This window comes from Talpa occidentalis, unplaced genomic scaffold (genome assembly GCF_014898055.3).
Source record: "Talpa occidentalis isolate TD23 unplaced genomic scaffold, MPIMG_talOcc4v2.1 talOcc4.6, whole genome shotgun sequence".
Taxonomy (NCBI): Eukaryota; Metazoa; Chordata; class Mammalia; order Eulipotyphla; family Talpidae; genus Talpa; species Talpa occidentalis.
In genome coordinates, this window is record NW_023604972.1 from 22,851,758 (window position 1) to 22,865,833 (window position 14,076).

The 14,076-nt window shown below is 40.2% G+C and overlaps 1 protein-coding gene across 11 annotated transcripts in view; it reads right to left on the reverse strand.

The window, feature by feature from the left end:
- Nucleotides 1-14,076, reverse strand: part of APBB2 (amyloid beta precursor protein binding family B member 2) — a 359,532-nt gene that overhangs the window by 200,918 nt on the left and 144,538 nt on the right. For 10 of the 11 annotated variants that reach the window (XM_054688336.1, XM_054688343.1, XM_054688342.1 and 7 more), the window contains one exon: nucleotides 3,089-3,202. The exons of the other annotated variant lie outside the window; for it this stretch is intronic. The gene's annotated coding sequence lies outside the window, so the exon portion shown is untranslated. The remainder of the gene's footprint in view (nucleotides 1-3,088; nucleotides 3,203-14,076) is intronic. 11 annotated transcript variants of the gene reach the window in all.

Here is a 14,076-nt window from a genome sequence, read left to right on the forward strand (position 1 = left end):
TAATTTCAGACACAGGCTTCAGGAGGGAGACTGAGGAGAGACAGGAGTACAGGCTTCCAGCCAGGGTGGTTTCTGGGAGAGGGGCCGAGTCTGCTATTCCTTAAAGCCAGAGTGAGGTGTGAGCAGGGTGTCAAAGCTGGCTCTGTGTTCCAGACTCTGCAGCACGACCCCTGGTACAGTGACCCAAAGGCAAAGGGTGTGTCCTGCCAGAGCTGCCCTCTTAGGCTGGCATAGGACACACAGAGGGGTGACACTCCTAAGGGCAATAGGACAAAAAGTAAATGCATTAAAAGTAAATGTGGAGGACTTAAATGTCAAGGCGTCCTTCTGGACAAGTGGGGATGCAGCACACTTTCTCTGCAGGGAAGTGAGGTGGTTGAGCTGTGCACCAATTACATCAACTTGGTCACTATTCAGAGGTCAGATTTGCCTGTAGAGAGACCGCAGGCCAGAGGCCAGGAGACCATTCATGGCAAAGAACAGATCTGGGTGGTCAGGCTTAGTGCAATGGCTGCATCACACAAAGGAATGGATGAGGGTGGACACAAATAGACAAGGATTCAAACTTCCTAGCAATTTCCAGGACCATTTTAAAACTCTAGTCCAAGCTCAAGCACAATTACCACTATGACTAGCTAGGAGAAGTCGGTTATCTCTAGCTAGCTATTGCCTTATTTTGGTGCTCAGCGGATGCCATTCCGCATTCCACCACAGAACAGCATTCTGTTCTGGAAGAACACAGCCTTGAAAGGCAGAACCAAGGTCCCTAAACTAAAAGAAAACCTGAAGCTCCAATTTGCCATGAGAACCCTCAATTCTGAGGGTACAGTGCATGCTGCCAGTCTTAACTGATGGCTCTAACCACACTAATGACAAAATTATAAACTCCAGAGGATCTTCTCCTTGTGAAATACTTTCCCCTCTCCTGGGAACAGCGTGGCCCCAAGCAGACACAGATCTGGCCCAGAGAATCCCAGGCCTTGACTTAGGTGACAGGAGAAAGAGCAGCTGAGGTTAATGTTTTCTACCACAAATACTAGCCACAAAAATGTCAGCTGAAGGCTCCAACCAGTAAATCTTATTTAGTAGAGGAGAATGAAAGTACAAAGAGGGTGGTGGGTAAGAAAAAACCCACAAAAAATAAGACAATTTTAATAGGTTGGACTAAGGAATCAACAACCCTGAAAAATACAGTCTGAGAGCACGAGAGGGTGAACACCACAAGCTAGTTCCTGGGGAAAAAAATCTTTCAAGCCATGTGCTGCAGACCCAGTTACCATCATGTGTGCCTGATGGAAAAGGTGGCCTTCACCCACCTTCTGTGAGAAAAAAGGGCCAATGATGCTCTCAGCATGTCAGGGACCACAGCCACTTCTCCTAGGGATGACTAGCAAGTCCCTGGACCCAGGAAGGGTAAGACAAGAGGAGTTTTCTGTTAGAGAGCTCTTGGTAAAAAATGAGTCAAAAAGAAGCACTTCCTTGCAAGTACTTGATAATAGAAGACTTTGTAGCTTGAAGCCCTTCGGAAAGCTCTGGAGAGGCACGATCAATCATTGACCAAGGCAGTGAAAAATGAAAAGATCCACAGAAGAATCTTCTAAGTTAATTTACTTCTTGCACTCCAAGAGCCCAAGTTTTAGAATTTTAACCACTTTGAAAGAAGTTGCTAAAAATACATTATATTGAACCATATGAAACTAGCATTTTGGTAGGTCAAAACTGCTCAAATAATGATTTCATATGGTTCTAACATAGTACCTGTCTTCCAACTTTCTTTGACAGCAGGGACAAATTTTTTCTTCATAGGTCAGATCATAGATATTGTAGGCTTTATGACGCAAAAAAGAGATTTGCAGGTATTTATATAAGCATTTAGAATGTAATTGATAACATTTAAAAACCAAGGTGAATAGCTACAAAAACAGTCATGGGCTGGATCTGGCCTGTGGGTCATAGTTTCATGATTTCTATTCTACAATACACAGGAGTAAATTTTTCTTAGTATGATCTCTATGAAAACTGCTAACTTCGGCGTCCTCCAGTAATGCCCTCGGAGAATGCTTAAGTATAAAAGCCGGCTGCCCCACCTCTGCTGGCTTTAACGCTGGTGGCGGGTCTGAATCTCCACTCTTGTCAGCTCTCCCTTCCGCTGCTATTTCTAATGACAGGGCTTATTTTAGAAACAGTCATCTGGGTAAGGGTGTGAGGATGGTTCTGACTTTTTCAGTGAAGACAAAACTGAACTATACCTGGAAATAGGATTTTAAAGGTGAGTGTGAATAAATGTAAGTACAGAAAGAGCATGGAAGCAAAGGCACACAGGGGAATTACCCTAAACACACCCTTGATTTGAATCCAAAATTCCAGAGGTCTGAGGAAGCAATAAAAACAAATACCCAAAGAGCAGGCCCAAGGCTAAAAGATAAAAAGGAGTAAGAATAGGTTTGAGAAAACTCTCATGAGATATAAGAAATAAACAGTAATTTTACAGCAATAGTAATCCCTTTATATAATCACTTTATTGTAATCATGAAACAGACAGAAATCACTTTTCTCCTCTGTTAACCAATAAAGACAAACTAGCAAAGTCTGGGAAACCTAAATCTGTAAGACATGGAAAATCATCAAGAAAGGAAGAGCTGAGAACTCTCACACATAGTCAACAATGACATACCCGATGGCTCTCTGTTCTGGATTTAGGAATGTTTTAATTTCAAAGAAATTAAGACAATCTCTGGGAAATGTTATTAATTTATGGTAGGTGCTGTTGGTACTAATGTTACATAGTGGGATGAAAACAGAAAGCTTAAAAAAAAAAGCCTGTATGTGAACAGATGTATTGAAACTGGAAAGGGAGACTGCTGATAAACACGCCGGGTCTTCCAGGGTCACTGAATTATAAAAATCCTAATTTAGATAACGTTTCTCATCACTCAATATTAAAAACTCACCCTAGAGCAATCTATTCGCCTGCATGTCTAAATATCTCATTTAAATCTCATAAACCTTCTGTAGTTCCATGCCATGAAAAATTCTACAATAAAAATTAAAGGGGAAAAAAAGAAATAGAGCCCGATCTCATACGTACATGAGCTGCCTGGGTGACAGGGAGCCTCCAGGTACTGTCTGCCCATAGTGACCAGTCAGCACATTAGCAGGGAGCTCGGCAGTTTCCAAGTACTCGGGAAAGACAGAGGGTTAGCTGTGATGGGGAGAAGGAAAAAAAGTAGAAACAAAACAGATTTAGGATAATGACTACATTTTTTCCCCATTAAAATGCTAATGATGACCACAAATTTCCAGATAACCACGTTTATGAATTATTCATAGTCACATGGGAAATGAAGTCTTCCTGTCACTGCAGGCAGCACCGAGCACAATGATGATTAGCATGTGGCCCCGGCCCTAAGTGCAACAAAAGCACAGGGCACTATGAGTCCCTCCACCAGGGCGGGCCGCTTTGGAAGACCAGACCCTTATTTTGTGGATGCCTTTTCATCTGTGAAAATTCTGTGAAAATTCTGTGAAAATTCTAAAAGCTTGCAAGGGTAAAAGAAATGTTCTGTACTGGGCAGGTAAGACATCAAATTGATTATTTTTTTTTAAACTTTTCATTCAAGTAGAGCATAGGCAAAGGAGTATACACATATCACAAGTGGAAAGCGCCAGGGATTTTCCTAGAATGAACACACCAGATCAAAACCCAGAACATTACTAGTACTCCAGAAATCCCCTTCGTGTATGTTGCCTGTTTTTATAGACATGTGTTGATATACTGTGGTTATTTTTTATTTACAAAACATGCATTGAACATGTATTATAGGCCAAGCACCATGTAGCCACTGAGGCTAGGATGATGAATAAGACATTGTCTCTGGGGACCTCCCGGGTGGCGCAGCAGGTTGAGTGCAGTCCTGTGAAGCTGTCTGCAGCCTCTGCAGGGCGGGTTGATTCCCGGCCGGCCAGGGGGATAACCACATGGCGTGGCAGACCTCTCCTGTCGTACCCGCTGCTCCCCTCAGCAGTGTATTTCAGTCAGTCTGCCTGTTCTGTTCCCCACTCTGTCTCTGGTGAATGCTCTCACCCTCGCGTGCCTCTGGTCTGTACCCCAGTTCTTGTATAAATTGAAAAAAAAAAAACAAACTTAAAAAAAAAGACACTGTCTCTGTCTTTAGGAAAGTGAAATTTAGTAGGGCTGACAGATGCACACAACCGACCCTGTGGAGCAGTGGGGTGGTTGTGATCACTGGGATTCATGTCAAGCAGAGGCATTTAGCACAGACACAGAGGTCAAGGAGGGCTTACAAAATAAGGGGTGCCTGGCATGTCCTCAGACTTGGCAAAGGATTGGCAAACAAAACAACAGAAAAGGCAGAAGAAACTGCATGGTGTCATTAGGGGTTGCTGAACTCTAGGGTGTAGCCAGAAAAGAAGCCTGGAGCCAGAACATAACCTTGCAGACACATTCAGGAACCCTGTCCTGGTAGCAAACAGCCACGGACGGGTCAGATCTGGATTTCAGGTGCATTACTTTCTCTGGATGGATTTCAAAGGGACAGAGTGGCAAGTTGGAGACTACAGAAGCCAATCTGATTGCTGGACATGAGAGGAAGAGTAGGGTTTAGGGTGCTGGAGATAGGCTGGCAAGGGGAGAGGAGGTAGTACTTGGGAAACATCCAGATGCTAAAAGCAGAACAACTTGGTGACTGATAACATGTGGGTGGATGGGAGTGACAACAGAGGAACAGGATCCAGGAGAAGAAACAAATTTAATAAAAAAAAAAAAGAGAGAGAGAGACTCAGTGTAGGGCACCACAAATTGAGGTGTAGAAGATTCAGGTGGGACACTCAGATATTCTTATGCATGAAATTTGAGGAAGAAACCTGAGCAAATATGAAGGCATATAAGTGATCATTAGCAGAGAGTAGTAAAATTATTTCACTGAAGGAACCAGGGCAGAGTGAGATGATTAGGGGATTGTTGATAAAAGCAGAACCCTAGAGAAGATGAACAATGATAGAACAGGCAAGGGGAAAAAGATCTTTTGAAAAGGACTGAGGAAGAATGACAGAGAGACTATGGGATACAAAGAGATGAATAAAGACATGAAGTGAAAATATACACCTTTGGATTTTATTTTTAAAAAACAAAACAGCATTAACTGCTCACCTTGACTGAGGGCGGTTTCAGGGAAGTGGTGGAGGAGAGAACAGAGCCAGTGCAAAGAGGAGGAAGGAGAATGGATGGTTGTTGGAAAGCGTAAATGCTCACAGAAGTCCTTCTCAATGAAATGGGGGAAATCAGGAGAGGGGGGAAGTTTGAGAGTCCAAGAGGGAAGAGATAAGGATGGAATAAGAACCCAAAGGAAGTGAGAAAATGGAGCAGAAGGGGCTGATATTGAAAAGGAAAGTAAAACTAGAGTGGGAATAAAAGCAAATCTGGTTATAGTAAGTTTGCAGGTAATAGTGTTGGGACGTTGGAGGCAATAGACCAGATGACACAAAGGACACACTACTTGGCAGGGCTCCTGCTGAGAAAAAAGTGATTGGTAAATGGTTTGAGAACATAAATATTGAAAACCTTGAGTTCTGGCAAGCTCCCCCCACCCTCCAAATGAAAGCAATCCAACCTCATTTTAAGGCATATAAACATAGATATGAGTAGAAATCAAGGTGTAAAGTGGCATTTGTGAGGTAAGCACACCCACAGGAGAATGTAATGTTATCAAAAAATACTATATAAGCAAAAAGTTTTGAAGAATACTCTTCCTAAAATGACCTCAGGGGGACCTCCCCAGTGGTGCAGTGGGTTGAGTGCAGTGCTATGAAGCTGTCTGCAGCCTTTGCAGTGTGGGTTCAATTCCCGGCTGGCCAGGGAGATTCCCACATGGCGCGGCAGACCTCTCCTGTCGTGCCCGCTGCTCCCCTCAGCAGTGTATTTCGGTCAAAAGTCTGCCTGTTCTTCACCACGCTCTGTCCCTGGTGAATCCTCTAACCCTCCTGCGCCTCTGGCCTGTACCCCAGCTCTTATATAAAAATAAAGAAATCTTTAAAAAAATAATAAAATGACCTTAGGGTGCCAACCTTTCCAAGGGTTTGTATATAGTTTCATCTAGTGTAACCACTACCCAACATCTTTCAAGGCTTCTTGAGATGCTTCAGTTCAAAGACCATTCTTAGCATGACTAACCAAATAAAAATGAAGAAGAGGTAGACAACATTTGAATGTAAAGGCAAGAAGGGGTTGGGGGAGGAGTTGGTAGCTGGTAGCATCTGTCCTGCAGATTACCATAACTCTTAAAAAAAAAATACAGCAATATCATTCCACTTCAGTTTCCTACCCTCTTTTCCACCATGGGTTCTGGCAATTCTAGAAGTTGGTGGAGAGACTTGGTTCTTGGAAAGCACTCCAATAGTGTCAAGAGTAGCAAGGCTCATTAGTAAATCTAATGCTGGAAAACACCCTGGGGAGTAGATTTTAAATTCTTCAGGCAGCATTTGTGTTCTTGAAAACTCTGAGGCTGTGCTACAGTTTGTTTATTCAGTCAACATGAACATCTCCAGGCCATCTTTTGACAGAATTGTAGAATTCTAGAAAGCCAATGGGATGTTCATTACAGTCATTAAGGAATGAAATGGCCTCAAATCTAGGAGATGCCTACTGATTGGGCCGTTCATGTTTGAATCTCCAGGGCCTAGGATATATAGCAAGCAGTCCAAAAATGTGGAATAAATCAATAAACCAATACATAAGTGAAGAATTCTCACAACTAGGAGGTAAGGGGGCCAATTAAATGGTGAGAGCAGAAACAGTCTTTCTATTCCTTCCTTTCCCACCCTAATTGACTCAAAGCCAAGTTGCAAATCACTTTCAATTGCATTAACTTTCCTCTTTGCAGAAAGGAATCTTTACAGCCTCATAAATAAATATCGTGTGTTAAGTAAGAGGATTCAGAAATATAGGAATTATAAAAAAAACAGTATGCCTCTTAAATAGGAAAATAGGTGTGAACATTTTGAGCATACAAACAAACAGCAATTGCCCACTTTACATCTGCCTGTCTTCTGTGGGATCCTTTGGTGAAGAACAGGACATCATCACCCCAAGGGGTGGTGCCTCTCCTCCAAGGGGTGCCTTCACACAACCACTTGCTCAGGTTCATGCCACTGGGGTAACAGATCGTAATGAGATAATCAAATTTTTGAAAATTCACTCAGCTATAGGACTATGCTTTTTGCCCAATGATGTATTTATATTATTCATCACTTCACTTCTTTTAACATAAGCGCTAAGGTATAACTGATTATGCTAAACAACTTTTACACATTACATGGCAGCATACTGTGGTACTATCTGAAAATAGCTTTAGTGATAGTTTCCAAAAGTGAGGAATAATAGGGTGTGTACGTGTATGTACAATACATGTTGGTATGTACTATGTGACATTTTTCTCAACTGTGAAAAAAAATATCTTGGTCTGAAAACCTCAAATCTGTTTCTGCCCATCTGATGAGCAATATTTTGAGGAAGAACAAATCTTTGAGACTGCTATTCTTCTTTCTATTTTTGATTAAGAATGCAAAGAAACCAAGATGAACAATACCCTATTCACTTGAATACAAGCCATCAAGGGAGGAAAGAAATGTGTAAGCCAGTCCACAGTGTTTAGCATGCAGCTTTTTAATTACTATATTTATGGTACTACCCATGATATATTCACTCACACAAATGTGTGCTAAAGGACATTAATTCTCAACAAATACATTAATGTTTCCCTCCTCTTCTACAAATTCTTGTTATGCTGATGTGGGGTAAAAATGTCAAGAATTCTCTCCAAAATAAACATTCCATGTCAACAACCACTAGTTTTACTATCTCCCTTTCCAACTATTTTGTGATATCATAATATCTCTCAAGTATTTGCTGCTATTGACTTAAAACACCCATTTGCAAACAAAATGTTATATTTTGAAAGTCTTTGTTGAGTGCAACATTTTTATATGAAGGCTGGTACAAGCTACTTAAAAGAGTGGTTATGCTCTTCAAAAACAGTATATTCTCTAAATCATTAAATTACATATTCTCTGCATCACTGTAGTTACAATACAACCTAATGTTTGGATTTTAGAAACCCCAAGGAGTACGACCTTGAGAATGTTCAGGATTCAGGGTTTAATTTTAACCATATGGATTAACATCTTTTCTGAAAGATAATGCCTTCTCAGAGAATCCAGAATGTGACAGGTGACCAGAATCATTAATATGAATATCAAATTATTTTGCTCTGTTGGAACAAGAGAACACTAACTCCGAAGAAAAGGAACCAGCCCAGTAGTACTAGGCAGAAGCTGAGTTTCCACTACCATGAAGAGAGCTGGGAGAGGAGCAGCCCACCAACTCAACAGGACAATCTTTGAGAAATAAAAGAGAATTTCCTTTTGAACTTCAATTGCTGAAGTTCAAACACCAAGGGAAACACAAATATAAACTTTTAAGAGTCAAGGGAGAAATTCAAGTTACAGATCTGGGTCTGGAGCCATGTAGTATTGGGATCTGTTTGGAAGACTAATTGATGAAGTATCAAAGGACACAGTATAAGATGCTTTCTGTGTGCACTTCTGGTAACAGGAACAAAGGCTGCTTACAAAGGCCCAGGAGAAGAACCTTCCCAAGCACCTCCACTCCAAGGCTGAAGGTTGCTATGCTCGTGGGAATATTTTGCTGCTTTTCAGCAAAATATTTTGCTATCTCTTCTCCCTTGCCTTTAAGAGTCACGTCTATTGCTGTCAGAGGACCAGGCTTTCCCTTCTTCAAGTCAGCTATGATTTTGGAAACCAAATAAAATTAGAACATAGAAATACCAAGCTCCAGATAAAGCCTGAAGAGCACAGAGCACAGGCACATTAGTGCCCGACTTTGAGTCCACACTTGGGTAGCTGAGATGTGTTTTTGTTTGTTTCTTGTTTCTTTGAGAATTCAAATAGTATTCCCTAAGCAGAACTCATTTGAAGTCACTTAGTATAAAAACAATCAAGCCTAAAACATGCCCGAGGGGTATTTCTTGTAAGTGACCACTGTGACTTAACTTCTTTTAGATTCAGTTAGTTAACTATATGGAAATATACAGAATCATTGACTGCTCTAATGTGAAATCTGTGGAAATGTGGGAACAAACCAAAAATCTGCAGTGGGAAGGGTTTTGCCTCTGGTAAGTGATGGTGGGCCAGTCAATTACCATCTACACTACATCTGTAAAAGGGGTTTGTGAAACCTACACCTTGCAAAGGTATAAATGAGAACAGAAAGAGAGGCTCAGACAATATCAACAAATGTAAATTAAACCTTAACTAACTGGCAGCACAGTACAAACTCCCTGTGATGCACAGAGCTTTATTCAGAGCTGAGGCAGTCCTAATGCCTGGTGGTTTCTTGCTGAATCTCACCACCATATATGGTAATATGTTTGTCCAAATTACCTTTGATTTTCCTTTTGGTTAATAACTAAAATGTTTTTAACTTAATCACTTAAGTAGGAAGTATAAATACTATAGCAGTTTCAGATTTTAAAAAAACCTCCCACTTTTGGTACTTTCATTGTAACTTTCTCTTATCCAAGTTACTTCTTTTCTCTCCTTCCATTTATCTGTATTGAATCTTTGTGGCTCTTTTGTCTCATTTTAAATTAAACCTTTGCAATCACAGTAACTAATATCTTTGTGTTATTTAGCAGTTTATAAGGCACTTTTATACACATTACCTGATTTCCCCTAAATTACTCTCATTGACTTCTCTTTATTTTCCTTTGTCCCACTTTCCAAAACACAGACAGAACCTGAGAAAATCAGCAAAGAAGCAATTTTCCTCCTTCTAAATGCTAATACATTAATAATACATAATACATTTTTGCAGTGTTTTCTAAAGCAAGTTAGACTACATACAATACACCTAAATCCTGACACAGTCAATTCTTCTTGCAAATAATATTTTCCCAGTGATGATCATTTTTAGTTAAAATACAGTGAGAAATGTGTAAATGGACCAACATGTTAAAATAAGACAGAAACAATAAAAATAATAAATGAAAAATAAAAGTAAGAGGCGAAAAGATTTGAAGAAAAAAAATGAAAAGAGTAAGCTGGTTGTTGTTGTTTGAACTTTGAGTAAAATTCCCATTATCTGTGTTACAGGAGCTATTTTTCCCCAAGCTCTGCATTAAATAATTTGATCATTAAATCTGTGAAAACCACAAGGGAGGCGCCCATCTCATTAAAAAAGATGGCCTTTTAAGTTATGATAATGAGAAAGAGCATCTATTTTTGGTTTTAAGGACAGAAGTACTTCCTGCTTGTTTCTCAGAGGCAGCATCACTTATAGTAAGTTTTAGCACAAAACAGATGCCTGGCACTCTTCACCTATCAGGAAGAAAACAGGAACTTTCAAATAGAAACACTTCCTCTCTGAACTTCCACGTACAATCTTGACTTACCAACAAAGAAAATGAGGTGTCTTAAACAGAAAAATACTATTTCTACCATATGAAGGCAAACATTATTAAAAGATAATAAAAGACCTTAAAACACTTTGAATCAGATCAGATTCTTTTATATTCATTTCAAATGATGCAGGATACAATATCTCTGAAATATGAACACACTTCCCTTTTGCTTTGCACTGGTTGAATAAGGTCCATAAGTAATTTTAATTATACTAATCCTTAATATAGCATAATAATATATTGAATGTTGTAAAAGAAATTAGCTGTACTGTTAAAATTGGAATACTACTAGAATTTAAGGAAAAAGTTGAAGGAGAGATTATATTTGGTTCTGATTCTGCTATGCTATTAACATATTCAATAGCAAAAGACGTTGACACATTATAAAACCTCCTAGATTATGCAAGAGATAGTTTGAGTGATTTTATCCTAGGTATAAAGAAAAATGTCACAGTTCAACATTCCTCTACACAATCAACAAGACGAATCGACAGAGAAAATCAGTATCTTGCAGAATATAACTGGGACCACTGGGTAGAATGGTTCTTAGAAAAAATGTTTTTTCCAGGGCCTCCCCGGTGGCGCAACGGTTGAGCGCTGGGCCGCGAAGCTGCCCACAGCCTCTGCAGTGCCAGTTCGATCCCCGGCTGCTCTCCGGCCACTGAAGGAGGGTCCCGCATGGCGCGCAGACCTCTCCAGCCGCCCGCTGCTCCCCCCAGCAGTGTACTTCGGTCCTTCTGCCTGCTCTGCTCCCGGCTCTGGCTCTGGTGAATTCTCTCACCCTCCAGTGCTTCTGACTGTACCCAGTGCTTATATAAATAAATAAATAAATCAATCTTAAAAAAAAAAAATGTTTTTTCCAGCTTGGACAGAACTCAAGTCAAACCAGCAGGAAACTGAAGAAAGATGGATACAATTGGGATTATAGTTGTAGAAAACCCCAGAGGATGGAGGTCATTTCTTTGTAAAGTTGGACATTTTATGTTTCATGTAAGTGGGTTTGAAGTCAGATTTGAAATTTATACTTGAGAAATAACTGACCTTTTTTCCCATTATGTACTGAAATAAAGAAAGGTGACAACTCATTTTGATAGCAAAAATAAGAATCTCTGAATGAAAATGGAAAGCATAGTAAATGGAATCCAGCCTAGAATAAGCAAATTAACTCTTGCTAATGGACCAGACAACCATGATTTAAACTGGAAGGACCAAATCTCAATAATTGATTCATAGGGATTTTCAGTTACTAGTGGTAGATTTAATCATGTGCTTAACTCCATTCCCTCCCAATTTCCACAAAATGACATGAGGCAAGAGGCTCAGAGATTAACTCACAAAGGAAAAAATGGAAGTCGAGAAAATTAATGGGAAAATATTTGGAAAATGGAAAGCAAAATGGACCAATAATGAGAGAATTTTCAGAGTAGAAACAGATGAAACTTAAATGTGTACAGACAGAAGTGTCAGGAAATAAACCAAAACAATATGGGGCACAGAACCTAAGGAAGGTGCAAGTTGAGCACAGTTACCTTAAAGGGGGGCTTACGTGGAGGGGACAGCGTGGAGGTGGCATTGAAAACTGGAGGATTTTGCAAGACCTTTTAAGGAATAAATCTCCACATCTTGCCACAGTCAAGAAGCTTGTTGAGGTCCTCCCTGGTGGAGCAAGGGGTTGAGCACAGCCTCTGCAGCACAAGTTCGATCCCTGGCCAGCCAAGGAGCTACCCACATGGTAGACCTCTCCTGTCTTGCCCGCTGCTCCCCTCAGCAGTGCATTTCAGCTAATCCTGTTCTGCTCCCCACTCTGTCTCTGGTGAATCCTCTCACCCACCACACCTATGGCCTGTGTACCCCAGTTCTTGTATGCATAAAATAATAAATTTTTTAAAAAAGAAGTTTGTTGATTGTCTCTCCTCCTAGCTCAGGTATGCTTTTTACAAAATTTAAACCTGAGAGAGTCAGGGGCCCCATGAGTCATGACCAGGTGGAAGCACCATACTGAAAGAAAGACAGGCGGCTAAGTAAAGATTTGATGACAACAGGAGAGAACAACAGCCCCTGCCCTTTATGGGTTCCAAGAACATTGGTCAGGTAGGAGATTGAGAGACTTTTCTGGAGAAACTAACCAATCCAAAAAAAAGGATCTACAGTTACAAAAAGTGAAAGGTGCTTTGGAAAAGAAGTAGCTATGTTATGGTGAAGCCACCAAATGACAAGAGCCAGAGTTTGTCCATTCACTCCTCAGAGACCACGCAGTCAGTTTTCAGTGCCTTTATGTGAATAAAAATGGAGCGCAAGTGACACCAGGCCTTGCTGGTGAAACAGAGCCAAAGTGGGGAGTAGGAAAATACTTCACCTAGACATCATGCAAAACTCTAAAGGAGTAAAAGTTACTGCATTCATAAAGTAAAAATAGAATAGGACATTATAAAAAGCGGTGAGCGCTGGGTTGCGAAGCTCAGCCTCTGAGAATCCCCGGCCACCGGAGGAAAAACTCCTCAAACTTCGGTCCTTCTGCCTGCTCTGCTCCCTGCTCTGGCTCTGGTGAATTCTCTCAATAGTCTTGTATAAATAAATATAAATCATAAAAATAAAGATCATAAAAATAAAGAATTTATAGAAGGGCAGGAAGATAATAGAGGTAAATTTCTCAAGAGTAAAACAAAAAGACACAGTGATAGAGATCAGGGCTTTTTTTTAATGATAAGTAAACTGAAAGAAAAATACAGAGTAAGAATTCCAAAATACTGACAAATAAGAGTTCCTAAAAAAGAGAAAATACAGAAAACAGTGGGAAGAAAATTATTCTCACCCATACCCACCCCATGAATGAGAAAGCTTCACAATGAATGAAAAAAGTTATACACCAAAATACATTGTGATGAAGCCACAAAACAGAAGGGGATAAAAAGGAAAAAGACTCTAAAAGCTTCCCCTCCCAAAAAAGTCACATATAAAGAAACCAGAATCAGAAAAGCATCCAAAATTTCAATAACAAAATTGAAAGCAGAAGAAAATGGAACACACCCTCCAACTCTCAGGGAAAATAATTTCTAACTTTAAATTCCGTATCAATCATGTGAGAAAGACTAAATGAGATTTTCACACAATCCAGATCCTTTTTTAAAAAAATTACCTCATACACTCTTTCTCAAGAAGCAACTGAGCAATGCACCTCCCCAAAAGAGAAACGAAGAGAGAGCCGCCCATCCAGCAAGCAGGTCAATCAAGGAGTCCCGGCAGACTAGGAAGGGAAAATTCTAGGTCAGCAGCTGAGCAGGAGGCCTCCAGAGTGAACAGCTCAGGATGGAGCAGGCAGGCACAGGCCTTGGGGAAGAATGTCACACACACATACACACACACACACACACACATAAAAGAACTGAGAGACAAGCTGTTGTGTTTAACTTATTTGAGAATTTAGAGATGAGTAAGTCGTACATAAATAGAATAAAAGCAAAAAAAAGGAGCGTTTTGCTTTTTAATATGCTGTGCAAGAAAGTCAATAAAATCATATTGCAACTGCATAGAAAAATATTTCAGCTGGAGATAAAATATTTACAGAGCCAAAACAAATGAC